This window comes from Euleptes europaea, chromosome 19 (genome assembly GCF_029931775.1).
Source record: "Euleptes europaea isolate rEulEur1 chromosome 19, rEulEur1.hap1, whole genome shotgun sequence".
In the NCBI taxonomy this organism is placed as follows: Eukaryota; Metazoa; Chordata; class Lepidosauria; order Squamata; family Sphaerodactylidae; genus Euleptes; species Euleptes europaea.
In genome coordinates this window covers 9,057,091-9,077,843 of record NC_079330.1, presented here as the reverse complement: position 1 = coordinate 9,077,843, position 20,753 = coordinate 9,057,091, and the positions used below count along the sequence as shown (strand labels likewise).

Here is a 20,753-nt window from a genome sequence, read left to right as displayed (position 1 = left end):
GTAACCTGTTGTAAGGTAAAGGTAAAGGTTCCCTGTGCAAGCACTGGGTCATTCCTGACCCATGGGGTGATGTCACATCCCGACATTTATTAGGCAGACTTTGTTTGTGGGGTGGTTTATATGGAATTAATATGTATTTATACATGTAATATATGTATTATAACTCTTCTTTATTGCTGCACAGATAATGTTGTAAAATGTGCACATTTTACAGGGCAGAAGGGATTAATGTTAGGTAACAGAATCACAGGTTTGATTTATTCAAGAGAAAAGCAAAATTGTACTGGGGTTTGGGGGGCAGGGGTTTGAAAAATTAGGCAATCCGTTTATGAATCCTTAGCTTCAAGTAGCTTGGCCAAGAAGTGCCCTGTTTTGTTCTTGAGTTTGCCTTCAATGCACCATAAACCACCAGGCTGTTAAGGATGCCAATTCCAGGTTTGGAAATTCCTGGAGATTTGGGGATGGAGTCTGGGGAGGTCAGGGTTTGAGGAGGAGAAACTCTTCACTGGGGGCATAATGCCACAAAGTCGACCCTCCAAAGCAGCCATTTTCTCCAGGGGAACTGATCTATGTCTTCGGGACATCAGTTGTAATTCTGGGAGATCTCCAGGCCACACCTGGAGCTTGGCAACCTTACAGCCTGCCCCCCTTTAATTCTGAGCTCAGCTGCTGGGCATCTAACCCGCTCTGAGCTCTTTCCTCTCACCTGGAGGATGCCTTCTCCAAGCCCTGCCCAGGTATCAGAAATCTGGATTTCAAGATACAACCCTGCTTACAGGTTTGTCATGAAGATAAACCGGGCCTAGTGCACACATATCGTGCTCTGCGTTTCATGGAGGAACATCAAGAGACAGATTGGATAAATAAAATGTGGATGGTCTAGGTGTTAACTAATTCTGAGAAGGAAACAAAATGCTGGGTTGGCAGACTGCTTTGAACTGGGAGGTGCGGAAAGTCAAACTTCACTTCAACCCAAGACCTCTTGGATCGGATGGAGAAAGAATCAGGGCATTCCCCATTGATCTGAGCACTTAAGCCAATTAGAAGGTAATTATCGGCAAGGAAAGAATTAACATATCCTTATGGGACTTCTGTTGATGCCTTTTCTCTGATGAACAGTCTAAATGACTACACTGGAAAGTCAAACTGCTTTGTCCAACAGCTATTAAGTCACACTGATGAACCAAGCAATTTATTTACAAGATGGTTTGTTATGTTTTTTAAAAGAACTATGTTATCTATTATTATTTGCTCCACGGTTATCCTGTCTCTCCTCTAAGGAGCTCCAAGTGGTACAGATGGCCACCCCTTTCATTTAGCCCTTAAAATTGAGAGATGTTGACCAGGTGAGATTCATAGTTGAACAATTAGATTTTAGTCCAGTAGCAACTTAGAGACCAACAAGAGTTTCAGAATGTAAGATTTTGAGAGTCAAAGCTCCCTTCATCAGACACAGTAGAAGTGGAGATCTCAGTCCTTTTATCCTAGTCAGAAGGTGGGAGGGGTATTATAAAGGATTAGAACCTACAATTCCTACTGACTGCATCACACTGTCTTATCTTTGGGGTGAAACCTCATTCCCAAGTGCACAGGGACCTATTTCTTATTGACATCCTGGCACTAGGGATACCAGCTCTGCTCTGAGAAATTCCTGGAGATATGGAAAGAATGTCTTTGGAGGGTGGGATTTGGGGAGGGATTTCACCTAGCATCTATGGTATACCATAGAGTCTGCCCTCTGAAGCTGCCGTTTTCTTCAGAGGCCCTGATTTCTGTAGGCTGGAGATCAGATGTAATTCCAGAAGAACTCCAGGGCCTGCCTGGAGGTTGGAAAGCCTACCTGGCATGCAAGATAACTTCTCTCTCTTTTTGCTGTCTTTAAAACCGACCCATCTCCGATTAAGAAATTGGAAGTGATGGAAAGAAAGAAAGCCTATAAAACTCTTCTTAGAACTTGCTTTTGGTAATGTTTTAATTGTAGAACACTAAAAGATATCTGCTGGCTCAGACCAGTGTTCCTGCAGCCAGTTTCACAAAGTGGCCAAGAAGTTACCCTGGAAGGCTGACATCTAGAGCACGGAGGCGAAGACCTTTGCCAAGGTTGCCAGCTCCAGGTTGGGAAATTCCTGGAGATTTGGGGGTGGAGCCTGAGGAAGGCAGGGTTTGGGGAGGGGAGGGACTTCAATGCCATAGAGTCCAATTGCCAAAGTGGCCCTTTTCTCCAGGGGAACTGATCTCTATCAGCTGGAGATCAGTTGTAATAGCAGGAGTTTTCCAGCTAGTACCTGGAGGCTAGCAACCCTATGGTGCCACCAAACCCTTAAAATTTGGCAGCTTCACTAGGATGCTAAAAAAAAATAAAGGGGGAAAGGAAAGGAACATCAACAGAAATGAAAGCGCTCCATCCATCTTGAGCAAATCAACTTGATTATTGTTACTAATACCGTTCCGGCAAAAGTGTGTACATGCTTCCCTTTTGGTCACACCATTCCAGGCTCCTCCAGCCCTATTAATAATGAGCCCTGGATGGTTAAGCAGCTAATTAGCATGCCGTTTGTTAGACGAGTTAAGAATGTCATTAGGGAGAGTGGGCAGAGCCTGCCGGAGGAATGCGGTGTGAAGGGTTACCATAGGGATCTCTCTGTGGTCTATTCATTCGGAGGGTTAGTCTAATCACTATCATAAGGAAAGGATTGCTTGGATATAAACTTCAGGTTAACATCTGATTAGATTGCCAGGGAACAAAGCGACCCAAAGTAGTTTGTTTGTTAATCCGTTTGGGGGTCCAACCCAAATTCTCTAACTTGAGTAAAGAGCTTTGGATCAGAGTTTGTCAGTTTAAAAAAAAAAAGTTGTCCCCCTGATTTGAAATTGAAATGAACTTGCAGGCAATAGTCAGAGATTCAAGGAGAAATTCAAAGGCAATTAACTGTGGTAGCTAAGTGGAACTTCCGTATTGAGAGGAAGAATAACTCAAAATGCCAGTTGATGGGGGGAAAGCTTGCCTTGCTTCTGGGCATCTAGAAGACATCTGTAAGAAACAGGATACTACGTTAGATGGACCTTTGGTCTGATCCATCAAGGCTGTTCTGAAGAAGAAGAGTTGGTATTTATATGCTGACTTTCTCTACCTCTTAAGGAAGAATCAAACCGGCTTACAATCACCTTCCCTTCCCCTCCCCACAACAGACACCCTGTGAGGTAGGTGGGGCTGAGAGAGCTGTGACTAGCCCAAGGTCACCCAGCTGGCTTCATGTGGAGGAGTGGGGAAACCAACCTGGTTCTCCAGATTAGAGTCCACCACTCATGTGGAGGAGTGGGGAATCAAACCCGGTCCTCCAGATTAGAGTCTGCTGTTCCTAACCACTACACCACGCTGCCTGAGACCCCAGAGAACCATTGCCAGTCTCAGTAGGCAATAGTCTGATTCAGTATAAGGCCCACTGCATTCATGTTTCGTGTGAGAACAGGGGAAGAGATTCCATCTAATAAGAGAGGCAGGTCCAGGTTGGCATGGCTTCTTCTAAGAATCCATTGAATGATATCTTCATTCCAGAGAAAAGTTGATTTAGAACATTTCTGCCCGTCATATTTTTATTCCTTCAGTGAGCTCAGGGCAGTGTACATGTTTTTCCCCTCCACCATTTTCTCCTCATATCAAACCTGTGAGGTGGGTTTGGCTGAGAGAGAGAGCGTGTGTGTACCCGGCCCAAGGTGGGCAGTAATCTTCACGGCTGTGTGGGGATTAGAAGCAAAATCTCCTCTGTCTTCTCAGGCACTGAAACCACTAAATCTCTCTGGCTCTCATAAAAAGTTTGAGGCAGTATCACAACGTCTGGATAAAAAGCAGCCCCCCAAATTAGCAGCATGAAACACAATCGATATAGGAGTAAAGTCTGCACACAAACCAGTGGGTTTAACAAAAAAAAAAGGAGAGGCAGAATGTTAGGAACAGGTTTTACGAAACAGCAGCAAAGATTAAAAAACATGTCAAAACTAAGTAGCAGTTTAAAAATATAGGATTTAAACCCATAAAAGCGGCATGGCGGTACTGAAATACTCCAACAACAGCGGAATTCAATTATGAAGACGGGGTCAACAGTGATAAAACACTCCAGAGCTGCTGAAGGGGAAATGTAACCAGCACAAAGGAGTTCATCTAACAGCCTGGTAGAATAAAAATATTTGCTCCTGGTGCCAAAAGGTTTGCAATTTTTGCCCCAGTAGCAAGGGAATTCCAAAGCCTTGGTACCACAACACGGAGACCCTGTCCTTGTTGCTCACTCAGCTAGCATCTGGGCACAACGAAGCAGGACTTCTGAAGTCCAGCTGGGTAGTTTTGTTGGGTACAAGGTCCCAAAATACCAAATCGTCTAGGGCTTGGTAGGGTGTCGTTGGGAAGTGATTTTAGGCATTGTTCTTTGAGATTCATAGACATTAGAATTTGTGCAGATTTCTGAGTAAACTCAAAGATTTCTTTTTATGTGACACAAGAAGAAGAAGAAGAAGAAGAAGAAGAAGAAGAAGAAGAAGAAGAAGAAGAAGAAGAAGAAGAAGAAGAGTCGGTTTTTATATGCCGACTTTCTCTACCACTTAAGGAAGAATCAAACCGGCTTACAATCACCTTCCCTTCCCCTCCCCACAACAGACACCTTTTGAGGTAGGTGGGGCTGAGAGAGCTCTAAGAGAGCTGTGACTAGCCCAAGGTGACCCAGCTGGCTTCATGTGTAGGAGTGGGGAAACCTATCCGGCTCACCAGTGTCCACCACTCATGTGGAAGAGTGGGAAATCAAACCTGGTTCTCCAGATCAGAGTCAACCGCTCCAAACCACCGCTCTTAACCACTACACCGTGCTGGTTCTCAAATTCTAGAGAATTTAATGGGGGGGAAAAAGAGCTGCATTGAAGAGAGTGATATTTCTCCTGTGGGGGCACTTCCATCTATCCTGAGGTAGGATATCTATTGCAACCGACTTATGGTGACCTCAGCAAGGAATTTTCAAGGCACTCAAGAAGCAGTGGTGGTTTGCCTTCCTCTGCAGGTCCTTTCTTGCTGGTTCACCCATCCAAGTATAGACCCTGCTTAGCTTCTGAGATCTGACAGGATCAGGTTACACCACACCATTCCCCATGCCCTCCGCTAGAATACTTGTTGCCAAAGTATAATCTCTCTGCTCATTGTATGATGTGACAGTTTATACATCTACAGTTGCTTGGAGGTACCTTTTTCAGATTATATTGAATGAATGAATAAATTTATGGCAAAAACCAGAATACAATGACAAGATACAACCTGTGAGAGATTAGGATCTCTCTTGTTTAAAAATATCACAATTTAAAAATAGTTAAAAGCAATAATTTACCCGATGAAAAATAGGCAATCCCAGCATTAACCTTTCCCGTATGGATCTTAATTGTGGCAGAGCAAAATTTGGCCTCTTGAGAGAGACAAAAAGAGTCCCCGTCCCAAAGAAGAAGGTTCATTACCTCTTCCTCTGACTCCATTAAATTAATAAGTGGACAGATTATATTGATATTTATATGTAAATATAAATGTAATATAAATATAAGTATAAATAAAATACATAATTTTTAATTGTTCTTTCTGTAAGCTACTTTAAGATCCAGTTTTGGGATCTTAAAGATCCTTTTTTTTAAAGTTACGCATCCACCAACAGTCAGCGCATCCATATGAGGCTTCCAATCTCTCCCTCAAAGGAAGTTTCCACACCGACTACTGTCACACCACTCATTCTCCTACTTGGAGCTGCAGTAACTTTCTCCTTTGACAGCCTGTCACCTTTTTGCCCACTAGGCCCATTCAGTGTCACCATCTCGTTCCCAATTCGGTCGCCGAGGGATGCTAGGGCTTTTCATTTCTTTTTTTTTTAAAGATGTTCATTAAGTACACCCCTGCATAATTTTCTCGCCTTTTTAAAAACCTGCCTACCCAAATTTGACAGTGGCATTTCCTCGTTACCCTTTTGAGGGGGGAAAACGAACCGCAAAATGCACCAATCACAAAGTATTTTGTGTCCCGCACCATGCTGTTCGCTACAAACGCAGCGGGCCAGAGACTCGGTTGGAATTAACAATTCATCGAGGACCAAATGATTTTAATGTTATCAACACATCTTTCCCTCTGGCATATGAGTGCGCGACTTACGAGGAGAGAGGCAATTTGTTTGGCGAATTTTATCCTTTGTTATTGAAAGCCGCTGCATTTTGATGTATAAAGACTCTTGCCATTAAGCCGCAGGACAGAAACATCCCGCGGCCTTGCCAGTTTGTTTGCTTGTTATTTGATTTTTAAATAAAATTGACTTTAAAAGTAGCATGGCATGAGGTTCCCCCCCCCTTTAAAAAGGTGTTTTCCTGTTCCTCTTCCAAGAGGTTGCAAAATCGTTAACCTAAGAGCAAGCCTTAGCTGAGCTGCTTGGAATATAAAATGAATTTGGGGGGGGGGGGAAGGTGGCATTATGGAAAGTTGGGGTGGAAAGTCTGCTGGTCTGCGTCGACTCCGGTTGCTCCATGTGTTTGGTCTCGGCTCCAGATCTGGTGGTGAAAAGGGAGGTCAAGTTGCAGCTGACATAGGGCAACCCCATAGGGTTTTGAAGGCAAGAGAGGAACAGAAGTAGTTGACCATTGCCTGCCTCTGCACAGCAACCCTGGACTTCTTTGGTGGTCTCCCATCCAAGTACTAACCAGGGCTGACCCTGCTTAGCTTCTGAGATCTGACAAGATCAGGCTAGCCTGGGCCATCCAGGTTAGGGCGGATCCAGATTTACATATATATAATAAATGTCAAAGAAAAGTCCACTATCCTAGGTGGGGATGAGCTTCTCTACCCTTAAGAGTTACATCCACCCAGTTCAACAGGGCTTGGAGAAGCATTGGGATGGTAGTCAGGAAGCATTGGGATGGTAGTCAGGAAGCAAATACAGGGATGAGTGTCTATTTTATCAAACTATCTTTGCTGTGCAGAGGAAGGCACTGGCAAACTACCTCTGTTAGTCTCTTGCCATGAAAACCCCAAAAAGGGGTTGCCATAAGTCGGCTCCGACTTGATGGCACTTTACACACACATCTTTAAAGGCCATGTTTTCCCCTGATATAAGGGTTCCAAGGAGGGTAAAGGCAACGTGTGCTGACGAGTCACAGCTGATACAAGACAACCCCATGAAATTCCTCCACATGGGGTTTTCAAGGCAAGATGAGCAGAGGTGGTTTGCTGTTGCCTTCCTCTGAATGGGACCTGTTTACAGAGAGCCAGCATGGTGTAGCGTTTAAGAGCAGTGGTTTGGAGAGGTGGACTCTAATCTGGAGAACCGTGTTTGATTCCCCAATCCTCCACATGAGTGGCGGAGGCTAATCTGGTGAACTGGATTTGTTTCCTCACTCCTACACTCGAAGCCAGCTGGGTCACCTTGGGCTAGTCACACTCTCTCAGCCTCACCTACCTCACAGGGTGTCTGTTGTGGGGAGGGGAAGGGAAGGTGATTGTCGGTTTGAGTCTTCTTTAAGTGGTAGAGAAAGTCGGCATATAAAAATCAACTACTCCTACTCCTACTACTATAGAATGGGGCCAACAGTAAAAGCTGGCCTGAGGAGAAGAGATGTCCACCTGGGTTCATAAAGAAAAAGTTGGCCTTTTACAGATTGGCATCCCAGGCTGCAAAGGCCTTTAACTGATTCATACTTTTTTTACATTCATTTGTATTTTTGTCAATAGTTTCAGTTCTGTGACTATTGCTATTGGTTTTGCAGATTCATTTGTGTTGGGTAGGCAGGTTGTACAGATGTTATACACGATCCATGCGCTAATTTATATACACAATGTCAATACATCGATAACATTGAAAAGCACACGCTTTTTACGTGGAAGTTCACTGAGAGGAAACAGAAAATGGCACAAAGAATTAAGCATCACAGATGTGATTTTCAAAAGGAGAAGCAAATGGATTTTTGGATCCAAATAATAGGGATGGGAAATTCCCAATCTGTTCTCATTAATATACAGATATGTAATTTGTACATTTATTAAAAACAACACTTGCTCGGGCAAGACATTTTATGTGGGGAAATGTGTGCAAGGAAATGGAAAATGGCAGAAAAATTAAAGAACCACATGTTTGATTTTGCAAGGGAGAAAAGAAATCGAAATGGGGAAGTGGGAGTCAAAACCAGAGATGAGAAACTGAAAATCATCCCCAGCACAGTGCATTGTGATGCAAGTGTTAAAGGTGGTAAAGTTTGCCTCTGTATGCTAGAATAGACCCAGGTTCAAATCCTCACTCACTCTTGCAGTGAAAGTTTCAAAGAATGTGTAAGTCTTACCACTGTTGCTCACAGCCACATGCCCATCTTCTCTCTGGCCTTTCAACGCTCCTTTAGGCTGTTAGTTTCCTGCTCTCCCTTTCTTCTTCCAACTCTCTTGCCTAACCACCCATTGCTTTCCTTGGTCTCCTTTCCTCTCCGTCCCTAGATTTCTGCTTTCTTAAACCCATGCTGGGGCTTCCCTATCCTTTTCTAAGCCCTTTTGTCTGCCTTGACTCTCTGTTTCTACATTGAGAATACCACAGTCAATGGCAGCCAGAGATCCTTCAGCCTTCCCTTCTGTGACGTCATAGAAGCTCAGCCAATCGCAATCAGAGTTCTCACCACTAAATCCACTCTCTTCACGGTATAGATTGGGGGTGTTATTTTATTTGTACCTTTATCCCAGCTCTAAGCAGCTAATGACAAATAAAAAGGTTTTAAAATAAATCTTAAGAAATTATCTCCATCCAACACTACTGGTGCTAAAAGAAGGAGTAAACGAACATTCGTAATTTCATTGCTTTTTCTTTATAGTTTTTTCTTTATAGTATATTTCTTTATAGCTTTGTCGGTGGCTTCATCCTTGTAGATTCGATGTCAATATGTACCCAGTTATGTAGTCTTTATACACAATGTATATGGTATTTCTAAACATAATATACTGATTTATTGATACAAATAACATTGAAAAGTGTATAGAAGAAGAAGAAGAGTTTGTTTTTATATGCTGATTTTCTCTACCACTTAAGGAAGAATCAAACCGGTTTACAATCACCTTCCCTTTCCCTCCCCACAACAGACACCCTGGGAGGTAGGTGGGGCTGAGAGAGCTCAAAGAGAGATGTGACTGGCCCAAAGTCACCCAGCTGGCTTCATGTGGAGGAGTGGGGAAACCAACCCAGTTCACCAGATTAGCGTCCACCACTCATGTGGAGTAGTGGGGAATCAAACCGGTTCTCCAGATCAAAGTCCACCACTCCAAACCACTGCTCTTAACCACTACACCACACTTGCTATCTACATACATTTTATGAGGAAAGTCCAGCACAAGCAAACAAAGACTGATGTGAAAATAAAGAACTGTGGGTTCCATTTACACAAGGAGAAAGGAAATCAAAATGGGTTCAAGACATCAGAGGTAAGAAATTCAAAATCAGCCCTAGCTGAAACCTTCTAAACTTGGGTTTCAATACAATTTGTGTTCTTCGCCTGATTTCTGTCCCATCTCAACTTTATCTCCCAAAACAAGCAACCACTTTCTTTTAAAGAAAAAAAAAGGGGGGGATGGGACAGGAAAGCACACTCTTCCTACCCAATTTCCACCAATACATCAAAAATCAGGAGGGGAATGAAAGGGGGGGACCCAAGGTATTCTTTAACATGCTATTGTTTTCTTGCCAGCTCTTTCACTCTTATTTTCAGCTAATTAAATTAAGCTGGTAAGCAGGTGTAAGCCTACTTGTTAAACCAATGGTTTGGGTTGCTAAAAGGAGAGGCCAGCCGTATTTACACAGCCAGAGATTTGAAAAAGAGAAACTTAAACCCCAAATGACAAGAGAAGCCCTCCCACAGGAAGCTGAGAATCCTGTTTTGCTCTTCCTGTAGGGTACCCACCCCTCAAAAAGGGTGTTCTCTTAATCTAATAGGCTAAACCCCAAGGAGAGAAAAGTAGAATTGGGGGGTGGAGGTTGAGTGCTAATACTTCAGGCAGCTTCCTTTCCCAAAACAATCCTCTCCATGCACATTTTCATTTTCTAGACAGGGTTTGGTAAGAGTTGTCAATAAAGCAAGGCAGAGCTCTGGACAGTAATTAGAGTTTGCACAAGCGCCACTATCCTTTAGCACTTGGCGCTGTTCAAAACAGCACTTTAGCCTCGTTCATTTCATTGGCAATTTTAGAAAACGCACACTCAGCCACTCAGAGAAATTCAACTCAAACTAGGGTTGCCAACCTCCAGGTACTAGCTGGAGATCTCCTGAATTGCAAGGGGCCGCTTACCACTCAAACTGGAAGATCAGTTGTAATTCCCGGAGATCTCCAGGCCCCGGAGGTTGGCAACGCTAGGCACAGCTGCAGTGTGAAGTAGTGCAGCCCAAGCCAAGGTATCTGTCCATCAGACCTCATGATAAACTAGGTGGCAATTCAAAGTATGCCGCCTTGAGTTCCTTAGATGCAGAGGAGAGTACGGATGATGAGAGACCCAATCCGTGGGTCATCACGCATTCTCTATGTCTCTGCTAACCCTTTTCTCAATTCCTTTCAGTCCTACACATGAAGCAGCTGGGTGTCCTTGGGCTAGTCACAGCTCTCTTGGAGCTCTCTCAGCCCCACCTACCTCACAGGGTGTCTGTGGTGGGGAGGGGAAGGGAAGGCAACTGTAAGCCAGTTTGATTCTTCCTTAAGTGGCAGAGAAAGTTGGCATATAAAAACCAATTCCTTCTTCGTCTTCTTGTTCCACTACCAACTGCCCCTTTCCGAGTGCATAGCTGTTGGACATTCCTGCCCCTAATGGCATCTTGTTTTGCCCCAAGTCCCTCCCCTCAAGTCCTATTTTGAAGGTGCTCAAGACAGGAGCTCACTTAAAATGTTCCCGTACGCTTGTGGCGTAACAGCCCATTCAGGACAGATAAGCCTCTTTAGAAATGAAGGGGAATTTAATTCAGTGTTTGAGTGACAGTAGGAAGATTTATCCGCTGGCTAGACAATACGGCTTTTGGGGCTTTAATCTTGCCCAGACAATGGAGTGTTTCTTGGGCCTCATCTTGTGTTTTTCCCACGATGTTCGGTGATTAACCAGCTACTTCATTGGATGGAAGCCACTATCTCTCTTTTAAAGGGTGTTTGCGCTTCTGTCAAGGACTGAGAGGGGAGGGGGAGGCAGGAGATGGGAAGAAGTGAAGGAGGAAGGGGGAAAGGGGGGGTTAAATCAGCCAGGAGAATGCAGCAATGAAAGACAGCAAGAACCCAACTTGGTCTTGGACCTGAAGGAGGCGGAGCTGAGGCAGGAAGTCAGATATAAGGGGCAGCTGTCAATTGAGTCGCATAACTAGGCTGTGGGCTCCAATGATGTTGACTTTATGGCAGTGACAGCTGTCAATCAATCAGCCCGATATAACATTTAAATACACGGGAGGAGATTGAGGAGGAGGAGGAGGAGAAGAAGAGCTGTTTTTTATATGCCAATTTTCACTACCTTTTTAAGGAGAATCAAACCGTCTTACAATCTCCTTCCCTTCCTCTCTCCACAACAGACACCTTGTAAGGTAGATGAGAGCTCTAAGAGAACTGTGACTAGCCCAAGGTCACGCAGCTGGCTTCAGGTGGAGGAGTGGGGAATCAAACCCAGTTCTCCAGATTAGAGTCCACTGGTCTTAACCACTACACCACACAGGTACTGCCCCCCAATCTCCAGGAATGTCCCCAGCCAGAGTTTGCAAACCCAACCAGACAGCATGGAATTGTAGTTGACAGAGTTACTATCTACATGAATAATGTTTTTTTTCTAGGAATAATCACCCTGATCTAGATGGCCCAGGCTAGCCCAATTTTGTCAGATCTCAAAATCCAGCAGGGTCAGCCCTGGTTAGTACCTAGTTAGGAGACCAAATCACCTTTGCTCCTCTGTTGCCTTGGAAATCCTACAGGGCTGCCATAAATTGGCCAAGATTTGACAGCACTTTCCACCACCAAGAATAACCAGTGTGGAAACTGATGTATCTACACAGCGTCAGACATTTGAAGTGGCCGTCCTTCAGGGAACTCGGGACAGCATTCACAGTTCTCTCCTCCTCCAGTTCATCCTTACAACAACCCCATTAGGTATTCTAGGCTGAGATAAAGAGACTGGCTTAAGATCACGTAGTGAGCTTCAGGGCTCTGTGGAGTTTGGAACCAGTCTATGCTAGTCTGCTTCAAAATATTCTCTTATAGAACTATGTCAGGCATTATGAGCGTATAACCAAGATGTACTGTGTAAAAGAGCAGAAATTAGCTGCAGTGAGCAGAGCTTGCCTTTGCCTAATGTGTGAAAGGGTCAGAGTTGCAGTTTTTCCTAAGAAGCCTATTCAGTTTTCATGGCAAAATGGCAGAATGGAGAAAAACAAAGATTCCCCTTGTCAAGTTGATTTAGATTACATTTGATTCTGTGAACTCTAAACATAGCTTAAAGGATTTGGAGTTTCCCCGCCCCCAACAGCCCAAGCCACACCTACTCCTGTGTTGTCATACCAAGAAAAGAGAAGAACTTGTGAGCCATTGACAAAAGACTGGAGGAGATTATTTGTGTTTCTTTTCTTGTTCCAGGGGTATCTGTGCCTTAATTCCTGAAACTGGATGCATGGATTATCCTTTACACTAAGCTATATCGTTTTCCTCTTTCGCAGACAATTGACAAATGCCACAGCCAATACTGAACAGGCAGAAAACTACCAACTCAATGGCACCGAATTGGAGGGCCTCGTCAGCCAAAAGAAGAAGAGCAGCAATTTTGTAGATTTTTGTAAAAGCCAAGTTGTTAAGGTTAACTGAAGATCAGATACGTATAAGCAAAGAAATACTTTAATTCAACTTAATAATGCCCTGCTTCTTCCTATTCTATAATGCTTTTATAGCAATAACAATAACCTTATGTGGTGTAGCAGCACATGTGACCCAGCGCAATGTTAAAACACCACGCAAAAGGAATCTTTATAGAATTGCATTATGTTTGCTTTTTTTTGTAGTGCTTTATCAGTGCAGACGTTTTCATCAGTAATGGGTAGGGTTGCCAACCTCCCAGTACTAGCTGGAGATCTCCCGCTATTAAATTGCTCTCCAGCTGATAGAGATTAGTTCACCTGGAGAAAATGGCCGCCTTGGCAATTGGACTCTATGGCATTGAAGTCCCTCCGCTCCCCAAATCCCGCTCTCCTCAGGCTCCACCCCAAAACCTCCTGCCGATGGCAAAGAAGGACCTGGCAACCCTAGTAATGTGGGAGGGGGTGAGTTTAGGAAGCAGAAGCTGTGCCAAACCATGCATGCACAGTGCTCTGTACAAAACAGTTCCAAATTCCAGTTTGGAAACTCAGAACCCCAGAGGAAAACTTGAACAAGGAGAATTTCAGAAAAATCCCTAGTGACAGCCAATGCTAACCTACCTCACAGAGTTGTTGTGTGTACAAAATGGAGAAATTATTCTTAATGTTTGTGTTATTTTCTGTTTCCTGGTATCGGTTTTTGCCCGTAAAATGTAAGCATTTTCCCAACTTTTCTGTGCATCAGTAAACCAGCATTACACATTAAATATATAAACACTATACAAACTATGCAACATGCATACATAATGCAAACATATCTACAGTAGGTTCTTGTAGGTTATCCGGGCTGTGTGACCATGGTCTTGGTATAACCTACAAGAACCGATGACCGTGAAAGCCTTCGACAATATCTACAGTAACTCCCCTCCCCAAAAAGAGTCCCAAAATATAAACCCAAAGTATAAACAAAACAAAAACGAAATAGGGAACATATACTCATCCCAAATTTTTAATGTGTAAATGTCATATGGAGGTCTGCTTTGTGTACCATTTTAATAATCAAAAGGCACACAAAAACCCTCCAAAATAAATAAAACCTCACTAAGATTCGCATGGCTGCTAGCTCTTTGCTCTCACCAAAACTGAAATATGAAATTGCACCCATTTGCACGTATGCATTTAAGCCTGACAGTGTGATGACTATGAAAATTCAAAACATTGACAGATGACTTTGAGTGAGCTGCCAGCTAACTTTACAAAACACTCATTGAATCATTTCTATTGTCACCGATACATTTAAATCAATTCTCGTATTACCAAAACCTCATTACAGGTGCCTTATGGAGATATTGGGGGGGGGGGGTCACTCCAAAACCTCCCGCCGTTGGCGAAGAGGGACCTGGCAACCCTGGTTACTGGGGGGAGTAGAATTATGTTATTTTGTTGGTCTAACTCCTATCCTTTTACAATATTTTTAAATCCCATATTCTGTATTGTTGTTGTTACTATTATGATTCCATGAGTTGATCGAAGTTCTCAGCTCCAAACTAAGCCATTAAAAGGGGGAAAAATAAAAATCAGGGAACTGTCAGATTCAGTCTGGAAGCAATAGCTCACACTGTAAAATCTCTCTCTCCCCCCACCCTGGAAATTTTATTCCAACATAGATTTGCCAACCTCCAGGTACTGTATTCAAAGTACGCCTTATGCTGTAATAATAGATACTACATAGTAGATACTACAAAGAAACAGCACTTATGGTCTAATAAATAAATAATAAACTGTAACAAGGTATGAATTCTAATCAGAATTATTTATCCGATTAATTTTAGTTACATGGATACCAGATCCAATAACAGGATACAGAATACCCAGTCAGCAATGAAATTTCCAATTGCAATGTTTGCAAAATTTAAAGAGTAATTATACAATTGTATTAAAGTTCCAAATATGCATATAGTGTCTCATTGCACTAAAGATGCTGCTGGATTCCAAAAAAGATGGGTTTCCAGTATTTTTCTACCCATTTCGTCTATTCAGGCTTCATCAACCCAAGAAATCCATGTAACTAAAATTAATCGGATAAATAATTCTGATTAGTCGAAGGCTTTCACGGTCAGAGTTCATTGGTTCTTGTAGGTTATCCGGGCTGTGTAACCGTGGTCTTGGAATTTTCTTTCCTGACGTTTCGCCAGCAACTGTGGCAGGCATCTTCAGAGTAGTAACACTGAAGGACAGTTAGAGCGGTTCCTCAGTGGAACAGGCTTCCTCAGGAGGTGGTGAGCTCTCCTCCCCCGAAGGTTTTTAAGCAGAGGCTAGATGGCCATATGTCAGCAATGCTGATTCTACGACCTTAGGCAATTCATATTTCACTTTTGGTGAGAGCAAAGAGCTAGCAGCCATGCGAATCTTAGTGAGGTTTTATTTATTTTGGAAGGTTTTTGTGTGCCTTTTGATTGTTAAAATGGTACACAAAGCAGACCTCCATATGACATTTACATATTAAAAATTAGGGATGAGTATATGTTCCCTATTTCGTTTTTGTTTTGTTTATACTTTGGGTTTATATTTTGGGACTCTTTTTGGGGAGGGGAGTTACTGTAGATATTGTCGAAGGCTTTCATGGTCATCGGTTCTTGTAGGTTATACCAAGACCACGGTCACACAGCCCGGATAACCTACAAGAACCTACTGTAGAGGTTGGTAACCCTACTGAGGCCCTCCTCCACAGGTCTCCCAACCAACTTCAGAAGTGTGGTAGTCAGAGAAGGAACTCAAAAGAAGACTTAGCTGCTGAAAAGGTTTGTGTGGGCAGAGGTCATCTTGGCGATTCCCCTGCCCCAGACTGTTTTGTCACCTTGTTTCTCTGTAAAAGGGGCCCTTGACTTCCATTAGTCAGAAGTCTTCTCAATCTTAACAGGACGGACACTTCCAGGTCATTTTCTAATGAGTTTTAACCATCAGAGCTGCTTAAGGTGTTGTGTTCAAGAATTTATGAAGCAAGCAGGGTGTAATGTGAAGACACCTTGATGGAGGGGGAAGATAAAAGCAAGACAAACACATCGAGGACAGATCGGACCTTTTTAAACTTTCCTTTAATCACGCAGAGCAGACACTTCCTCATACAGAGGCAGACTGTTTCAGCAGCAGATCTTGAACCTTGAACTCAACTTTGGTTGTGCGAAGCAATCGGAGATATTGGCTTTTGCCCGGCTGAACTGCCTTTTTTTTTTTTAATCAGACAAGGCAACTATCAAATCTGTTGCAGCAGTAGAAAAGAGCGAGAGTCTAGTAGCACCTTAAAGACTAACAAAATTTCTGGCAGGGTATAAGCTTTTGTGAGTCACAGCTCACTTCTGCAAATAGCGAAGAAGTGGGCTGTGACTCACGAAAGCTCATACCCTGCCAGAAATATTGTAAGGGGCTAGTAGACTCTTGTTCTTTTCTACTGCTACAGACCGACTAATATGGCTATCCCAGAAATCTATTGTAGTCATTCAGTCTTTGAAAACCTTTAAAAAAAAATGCACTAGTCCACACATTTGTATCGTGTATATGATACAACATACCCCATGAGTTATTTGTAGCACATGGATAGCCTGGGAAAAGATCCAGCCTTTCCATTTCACAAAGGTTTCACTTACTGATCGCCTGAAGGCAATTCATCCTTACTGTAGGTGAGCAAAAAGAAGAAGAAGAAGAAGAAGCTACCTGCAAGTATGACCAAGAATGACAGTTGACCATATTAGCTTGCCCTCTAGGAATCTTGAAGACAAATAGGGATGAGAAGATTCCCGCAGTTTTGTCCCTTTATTATCCCAGAATTTTTCTGTGCTCCAACTTCCAGTCCTCCGTAATTTGTACTAAATTGTAATTTGATCTTTGCACATCGCTCAGTTTTAATAGCCTTGATATTTATGGTTGCCGGTTCAGACTTACTGAACCTTACTAAAACTAACAGGAGATGTTAAATGAAGACTTGCATTCAGAGCCTAGAACTCAGCGTGGGATGAGCAAAGGATCCCCATATCAATTATTTTTATACTGTTTTTGTCAGCAATTTCAGTTGTCTGCTTTTTGCTGTCAGTTTTGTAGACCACTGTGTATGCATTCATTGTCTATGCATGATCTTTAAGTCCTTTACACATATAATAGTTCTGAAAAATGTACATACTTAAAGGGGAAAATTAAAAAATGGCACAAAAATAAAGGATCACAGATTTAATTCACTCAGTTGAAGACTGAAAAGGGACATTTCGAGGTTGAAACAGCAGGGGGGGGGTAATTGGAAGTCACCCCAAGGTTCAGTGTGTACAAGTTTCCCGATCTTCTGAGAAAAGGGTTGCCAGGACCCTCTTCGCCACTGGCGGGAGGTTTTTGGGGTGGAGCCTGAGGAGGGGTGGGTTTGGGGAGGGGAGGGACTTCAGTGCTATAGAGTCCAATTGCCAAAGCAGCCATTTTTCTCCAGGTGAACAGATCTCTATTGGCAGGAGATCAGTTGTAACAGCAGATCTCCAGCTAGTACCTGGAGGGTGGCAACCCTATCTGAGGACGTTCTGGAATGCCTGTATTGTTATTTCCTGATCTAAAAGCTTCAGGTAAAGTTACTGAAGTACCTTCTCCAGCTCAGTGGAAGGAAGTATTGAAAATCTCCTCGCTGTTCCTTGTTTCACGCTTTATAATGTGATGCTTATACATACTTTGGTAGCAGATTAAATGGGCAAGAAATAAAAACACCGAGTGAAGGGAGGAGAGAGAAAAATAAGAAGAGGGGAACAAAGCCTATAAGTGTCTGAGGCGAGCAATGCAAACTTCAGGAGGGGGTTTATGGGTTAGAGCGCCGTGTGCCATACAATACAAGATAAACATCTGTTGTTATTTCAGTAAACCTAAATCAGATGTTAAAACTTTTTCTTTCAGGAAAAGAGTGGTACAAAGAGAGACCACCACCACCCCCTGCCCTTTATCAACGGCAGCTGTATCCAGTGCTAAGAAAGGCCAGGAGAGGATTCGAGAAGTGACTTGTGAAAAAAATGAAAAATGATTACAAAACTAGATTGCTTGTAGAAGTCGACACAGGTTTGGCGGGCCAGGGGGAATAATTGTCACATCTAAGAAAGCTGGAAATCTCCTTGTTGGATGAAAGATCTGAAGAATTTTGAGAAAACACAACAGGGGTTCAAAATACTAGAAAAATGTCTTCATGGGTATGGGAATTAATGGTTTCTGCATATCCCTAGGAGGTTGCTGGGTTTCCCCGAAGTGATATTTGAAGCAAATTTAAGATGTTCTGCTTCGTGTGAGGAATTTCATGGGAAATCAAAAAATTCCCATCAGTCTGGCAGTCTTTTGCATGACCCTATAAGTTACCTTCTGCAGAGTCTAAGCAGTGGGGTTACCTTAAAAGGCCCCAGCCCAACCCAGAAGCCCATTACAGGCAATGGCAAGCCACCTCTGAACACTTGTAAGTAGGCCAGATTTGCCCGGCTGGCAACTAAAATAAGACAAAACGTGTTTAAAGCACTGGAATAATCAATCTGTGATTAGAATCTGTACAACAGTATTATACCTATTTTGGAGGATTTTTTTTTTTTAGCCCAGTTTTAATTTCTGCTACATTTTTACTATTTATGTTATATTATTATTCACTAATTATGTATGTATTTAACTTCGATTTGTTTGGAGATTTGATGGTCTATGACTGTTGTGAATAAAAGCCACTTGTAACTAGTAATTGAAAATTCAAAAAGTAGGAAAATTTCAAGCACTTTCTTCTAGTAAGGATCCAAAACCCAACGTTGGTTTGAGCGGTGAGGAAGATAAGCTCTTCGTTTTATGTGGCACCACAGTTCAGCCATGCCTGTGTCCATGACACACATGAACACACAAACTCATGAAGCTGCCTTATACTGAATCAGACCCTTGGTCCATCAAAGTCGTCTACTCAGACCGGCAGCGGCTCTCCAGGGTCTCAGGCAGAGGTCTTTCACATCACCTCCTTGCCTAATCCCTTTAACTGGAGATGCTGGGGATTGAACCTGGGACCTTCTGCATGCCAAGCAGATGCTCTACAGATGAGCTACACACACGCACACACACATCCTCAGCTCCTTCACTCTTAACTCCATTGTCGCAGAAGCTTGAGAACACATAGGCTTCAATTGTGAGATCTGTTCACCGCAAAAACAAGAGGTCATGCATTCAGCCTACACATGCTGGCATGTATTAAGTATAGAACCTTGCCTAGATGGGACTGTGAATTAGAGATGCCAGCCTCCAGGGAGGACCTGGGGATCCCCCGGAATTACAGCTCATCTCCAGACTACTTTGGGGAGGGGCTGTGTCTCAGTGGTAGAGCCTCTGCTTGGCATGCAGAAGGTCCCAGGTTCAATACTTGGCATCTCCAGTGAAAGGGACTAGGCAAGAAGGTGATGTGAAAGACCTCTGCCTGAGACCCTGGAAAGCCACTGCTGGTCTGAGTAGACAATACTGACTTTGATGGACCAAGGGTCTGATTCAGTAGAAGGCAGCTGCATGTGTTCATGCGTACAGAAATGAAGAAAATTGATGTTTTGGAGGGTGGATTGTGTGGCACTGTATTCCACTGAAGTCCCTAAACTCCCCAGGCTCCACCTCCAAATTTCCAGGAAGTTCCCAACCTGGATCTGGTGGCCCTACCCCCAATCCCCTGCAGGTGGCCAGGGGGGACCTGACAACCCTACTCTGAATAGATGTGGATCAGGTCCAAAGGCACAGTTCCATCCATACACAAGTGCATGCTTTTGACATCTTCTTGCTCAGGCAACTCCATGATGCGGCCATCACTGAAACCTCAGTAAGGATGCCTGTCCCTTGATTAAATTGTAAAGTAACACTTTCTAGCTGAAATTATCATTAGTCACGTTTTACAGATTGTGTGTGTGATCTCCCTGGTTGCGACTGAACAGGGATTAATTCAAACCCAACCTTCCTTGTCTTTAAAGCACTGAAATATGCAAATAACTGCCAAAAGAGGATTGTGGGAGGGGGAGATACAGAATTAAGAAGCACTGAGGTTCTGAGAGTGTCAGCGTGGTGTAGTGGTTAAGAGCGGTGGTTTGTAGCGGTGGACTATGATCTGGAGAACCGGGTTTGATTCCCCACTCCTCCACATGAGAGGCGGAGGCTAATCTGGTGAACCGGGTTAGTTTCCCCACTCCTCCACATGAAGCCAGCTGGGTGACCTTGGGCCAGTCCCAGCTCTCTTAGAGCTCTCTCAGCCCCACCGACCTCACAGGGTGTCTGTTGTAAGGAGGGGAAGGAAGGTGATTGTAAGCCAGTTTGATTCTTCCTTAAGTGGTAGAGAAAGTTGGCATATAAAAACCAACTCTTCTTCTTCTGTGTCAAGTTCAAGAGGCCCCTTAGCACTACCAAAAATAGTGATTTGGTAATTTTTAAAATAATTGTAAAATTTAATCAGGAGGTCTAAACTGCTGTTTACTGAGGGAAGCAACAGGAGTAGGTAGTCAAATATGTCAAGATGTTACAGAGCCTCTTGGGCCCTATAGGGCAAATATCCTACAAGTTTGCTCTCTACTGACCCCCTCTGTAGACATCCTGACAATTCAGTTCGAAATATACGGTGGGGGCCAAGTCAGAGGTGGGTGTTTCATTCCATACAAGAGTCCACCCAAGATACCTCCAGGACAGCCCGGCCACATTTAGTTATCTTGGCCTGAGCAGGCCAAATAGTTTGAAAAACAAATCACTACATGGCATTTAAAACAATGTGGGCTGAATTTAATTGCAAACCCTGACAGCCTGTCTACTCTTTATCATTCCACTCCGGCAGCGGCAAGAGTCGAACTAAGTTAATATTCCAAGCTGTTTCTGTTTTCGACATATTAAAAGGCATATTATAGCAAAAGCACCAGACAGCA

The 20,753-nt window shown here is 43.3% G+C and overlaps 1 protein-coding gene across 3 annotated transcripts in view; it reads right to left on the bottom strand.

The window, feature by feature from the left end:
- Positions 1-20,753, bottom strand: part of PRDM16 (PR/SET domain 16) — a 410,575-nt gene that overhangs the window by 347,256 nt on the left and 42,566 nt on the right. The gene's annotated exons all lie outside the window — the stretch shown is intronic.